This window comes from Battus philenor, unplaced genomic scaffold, assembly GCF_028537555.1.
Source record: "Battus philenor isolate CCGP_79_NKW_IND1 unplaced genomic scaffold, ilBatPhil1.0.hap1 SCAF_36, whole genome shotgun sequence".
Classification (NCBI taxonomy): Eukaryota; Metazoa; Arthropoda; class Insecta; order Lepidoptera; family Papilionidae; genus Battus; species Battus philenor.
In genome coordinates, this window is record NW_027181700.1 from 555,001 (window position 1) to 560,000 (window position 5,000).

At 51.7% G+C, this 5,000-nt stretch overlaps 2 non-coding genes across 2 annotated transcripts; both read left to right on the forward strand.

The window, feature by feature from the left end:
* Positions 1-858: 858 nt before the first annotated feature.
* On the forward strand, positions 859-2,762 carry LOC137927706 (small subunit ribosomal RNA). Its single transcript, XR_011107850.1, has one exon. It is a non-coding gene; the product is annotated as a small subunit ribosomal RNA (ribosomal RNA).
* An 816-nt stretch (positions 2,763-3,578) lies between these two features.
* Positions 3,579-3,735, forward strand: LOC137927643 (5.8S ribosomal RNA). The gene has a single exon (XR_011107793.1). It is a non-coding gene; the product is annotated as a 5.8S ribosomal RNA (ribosomal RNA).
* Positions 3,736-5,000: the final 1,265 nt, after the last annotated feature.

Consider the following 5,000-nt stretch of genomic DNA (forward strand, 5'->3'; position numbering starts at 1 on the left):
TGGTGGTGTTAGTTTGTTTGCGGAGATTGCGTTTTTTTTAGATTTAGTTTTTTTTTTTTTTTTTATAAAAAAAAAAAAAAATTTAAAAATTATTCTTAGAAAACGCGCGCGAATCGAACAAAACTAATAACACCGATACACAAACAACGCGCGCCACCAACGAGAACGCCCGAAACTGAAACTTCTATAACCGACAAACGCACGAACGACACAGCGGCGGCGGAGGAGGGAAGAAAAAGGGGATCATCTCCCCACAACAACACACCGTAAACTGTGTCGGACGACGTCTCCGTTATGTAAGAGCGGAAGGCGTAAGAGAACGTCTCGTTTAATTAACGCGAACGGCGTTGGGCTCCCGAGTCGACTTCGGGGCGGCCCTTAACGCATCGCATCAACGAGCTCGTCGCGCGCTAGTCGCGCGACGGTCGATCATGATATATAAATCAAGGATTTCGGATCTCTCTAAAACCGGGCTGGAAATCGGTCATTGTTCGTTTTGCGAAACGATATTTTATAAAAGTGAAGATTTGTATGTGTCTCGTCAAAGAACGTTCCGATGAATCGGACGCGATGCCGCGTCCAAAGTAAATCTGGACGAACGCGAGGCGAGTGTTGAGATATACATTTTCCTCCGTGAACAGATAGAAAAACGAATTCATTTTGTTGTTGCGGTGTGGTGTTGTGTGTGTATTGTAATAAATACGCACGCACGCACGCACGCAAAAAGCTACCTAGGCACCGGCGCGTCACGGCGTTTCGAACGTCCGACGCGTCGCTTGTCACACGTCTATCATATCATCATCACCCTCATATCTCTCGTATGTGCGGTGTTGGTGTGTGTTAGCTCTACTAGCTAGCTCCCTGGTTGATCCTGCCAGTAGTTATATGCTTGTCTCAAAGATTAAGCCATGCATGTCTCAGTGCAAGCCGTATTAAGGCGATACCGCGAATGGCTCAATATATCAGTTTTGGTTCCTTAGATCTTACCTCGGTTACTTGGATAACTGTGGTAATTCTAGAGCTAATACATGCAATCAGAACTCTGACCAGTGATGGGATGAGTGCTTTTATTAGATCAAAACCAATCGACGGAGGGCCTCGCGTCCGAAGTCGTTAATTTTGATGAATCTGGATAACTTTTGCCGATCGCATGGTCCAGCACCGGCGACGCATCTTTCAAATGTCTGCCTTATCAACTTTCGATGGTAGTTTCTGCGACTACCATGGTTGTCACGGGTAACGGGGAATCAGGGTTCGATTCCGGAGAGGGAGCCTGAGAAACGGCTACCACATCCAAGGAAGGCAGCAGGCGCGCAAATTACCCACTCCCGGCACGGGGAGGTAGTGACGAAAAATAACGATACGGGACTCTTACGAGGCCTCGTAATCGGAATGAGTACACTTTAAATATTTTAACGAGGAACAATTGGAGGGCAAGTCTGGTGCCAGCAGCCGCGGTAACTCCAGCTCCAATAGCGTATACTAAAATTGTTGCGGTTAAAAAGCTCGTAGTTGCATTTGTGCGCCGCGCTGTCGGTGCACCGCATCCGCGGTGATACTGACACGTCTGCGGAGCATATCGTCGGTGAGCCGTCGGTAAAACGGCGGTTCAATATCAAAATCCTATCGCGGTGCTCTTCGGTGAGTGTCGAGATGGGCCGACAATTTTACTTTGAACAAATTAGAGTGCTCAAAGCGGGCTCAAAATGCTGCTTGAATATTTCGTGCATGGAATAATAGAATATGATCTCGGTTCTATTTTGTTGGTTTTCAGAACTCCGAGGTAATGATTAATAGGGATAACTGGGGGCATTCGTATTGCGACGTTAGAGGTGAAATTCTTGGATCGTCGCAAGACGAACATCAGCGAAAGCATTTGCCAAAGGTGTTTTCATCAATCAAGAACGAAAGTTAGAGGTTCGAAGGCGATTAGATACCGCCCTAGTTCTAACCGTAAATATGTCATCTAGCGATCCGCCGACGTTACTACGATGGCTCGGCGGGCAGCTTCCGGGAAACCAAAGATTTTGGACTCCGGGGGGAGTATGGTTGCAAAGCTGAAACTTAAAGGAATTGACGGAAGGGCACCACCAGGAGTGGAGCCTGCGGCCTAATTTGACTCAACACGGGAAATCTCACCAGGCCCGGACACCGGAAGGATTGACAGATTAACAGCTCTTTCTTGATTCGGTGGGTGGTGGTGCATGGCCGTTCTTAGTTGGTGGAGCGATTTGTCTGGTTAATTCCGGTAACGAACGAGACTCTAGCCTGCTAAATAGGCGTCGTCATTTAGGTGTGCGCCGCTCCGGTGGCGCAACTCACTGGCGACGTATTAAAATTCTTCTTAGAGGGACCGGCGGCTTCGAGCCGCACGAGATTGAGCAATAACAGGTCTGTGATGCCCTTAGATGTCCTGGGCCGCACGCGCGCTACACTGAAGGAATCAGCATGTTCTCCCTGGCCTAGAGGCCCGGGCAACCCGTTGAAACTCCTTCGTGCTGGGGATTGGGGTTTGCAATTATCCCCCATAAACGAGGAATTCCTAGTAAGCGCGAGTCATAAGCTCGCGTTGATTACGTCCCTGCCCTTTGTACACACCGCCCGTCGCTACTACCGATTGAATGATTTAGTGAGGTCTTCGGACCGACACGCGGTGGCTTCACGGCCGTCGGCGTTGCTGGGAAGTTGACCAAACTTGATCATTTAGAGGAAGTAAAAGTCGTAACAAGGTTTCCGTAGGGGAACCTGCGGAAGGATCATTAACGTGTGTGTATGTGTGCGAGACGCGTGATATGTTCACGAACGTTGTTGCGCCGCTGTTGCTGTTGCTGTTGTTGCTGTTGCGACGACGACGACGACGACGACGACGACGACTTCGTACATACCGTGTTTACACATATATATATGTAATACATCCATAATGATATATATATACGACATATATACATATATATGTACGTACGCGCGCGCGCTGCTGTTCGTATCTAATGCGGACGAGCGCGCGCGCGTGTGCGTGCGTGTGTGTGTGCGTGTTTGTATATATGTATAAAAAATAAAATGTGAAATAATTGTCTCTAGCGTCTATTACGCCTAACGGCGCAGCGGCGACGGCGCCGTGGCGGTGGCCGGTGGCGGTGGTGGCATTCGTCGAAAGTGCTACCGCCGCCGCTGCCTCCGCCGCCGTCGAAGCGGCCGGGTGGCGGAAAAACGCCGAGAGACGAGCGCCGACCGGGGCATACCAAACGGAGCGTTCGAAGCGGTGAAAATCCCCACTGCCTAGCTCAGGCCCTTTATTGTCGGTTGGCGCTATACAAAACGAAATTTAAGCGGTTAGAAAGATGACAATGTCGTGCGTCACGCCAGCTCGTTGGGGGGTGCGCGGGTCGTCGTCGTTCATCATTCTAAAGGATTCGCGTCGGGGCGTTAAGCTTTTTCGGTGCCGTTTCTTTATGAACGCCTCGGCGCACATGAATTCGACCAACTTTCGACGTTAATACATAAAAACGGACAATCAAGTGGCCGACGGCGAGAGCCGTAGGCCGCTACCGTAAGTAATAACAACATTAAGAAAAAACCATTACCCTGGACGGTGGATCACTTGGCTCGCGGGTCGATGAAGAACGCAGTTAACTGCGCGTCATAGTGTGAACTGCAGGACACATTTGAACATCGACATTTCGAACGCACATTGCGGTCCGTGGAGAAATATCCAGGACCACTCCTGTCTGAGGGCCGGCTGTTAAAATATAAAAACCACACTGTTCGGTGTAGAACGCGCGCTACGTGCGCTCGCGCCGGTCGATGCGCGCGGCGGTGACGCGCGACGCGGCGGCGGCGGGTTGGTGGGGGGTGATGAACGAGCTCGCGGACGGTGCGATGGGACGATCTCTAATAAGAGTCTCTCGTCCGCGCCGCCGCGGCTCTCACTCTCTCTCTCTCTCACTATCCGCCGTCGCTGTCGTCGCGCTGCCGCTGCCGCACTACCGCGCGCGGGCGAGCGGGCGCGCGCTCTTTCGAACAATTGACGGTTTCCGTTGAACGTTCTTCGCGACGGACGACGGACGGCGGGGTGCTGCACCCCTCACGTCCGCGTACGCGCGGAGCGCGTTTACGGTCCGTTTAAATATATCGAATTGTATTGAATATGAAACGAGTGTGAAAAGATTACACGCATCGCTAAGACGCGAGTCTTCGTAGTGCGGTCTTCGTCCGAGCTCATCGGTTCGTGTATACGATATAATAAAATATATCGGAAGCACAGACGACGCGTCTCCGACGGATGCGACCGGCAGGCGGTGAATGTTTTCTTGCGCGGCAAGCGTAACGCACACACAAACATATGTAAGTAAACATTACGTGATGTTCATGTGCGCGCGCGCCTAGCCCGATGCGAGAGAGTTCACCGCTCGTCGTCGCTACGCATCCGTATTATGTCGGTGATACGCGTCGTCGTTCCAGTGCGAACGTTATATTATCGTATCGATACGGACCGATACCGAAAGGGCCGGACGATCGATCGCTAACGAAAAGTACTCGCGCTCGCGTATGCGTGTCGAGATTTTCGTTTACGCTCGTATCATCATAATCATCATCGTCATCGTCGTCGTTCATCGCGCAACGCGTGTTGTGTGTGCAGCGTTGCGTTGTGCGTGCGCGCGTCTAGAGACCTCTAAGGACTCGCGACGCGCGCGCCTCGCGCACGCGCACTCGCTCTGCGACGCGCGATGATCGCGACGGTGGGGGTGGTGTACGGTAGGCGGACTCGACGTCCGAAGGGCGTCCCGCGACGACGACCGGCCGCCGTGCGCGCTTGCTTGCTTGCGCGCGCGGTCCGTCGGTTCGTCGTCGTCAAAAATATAATAAGGGACGTCGCGTACGGATATCGCGTCTGCCTCGAATTTTTATCGTTGGCCTCAGATCAGGGAGGATCACCCGCCGAATTTAAGCATATTAGTAAGCGGAGGAAAAGAAACTAACAAGGATTTCCCTAGTAGCGGCGA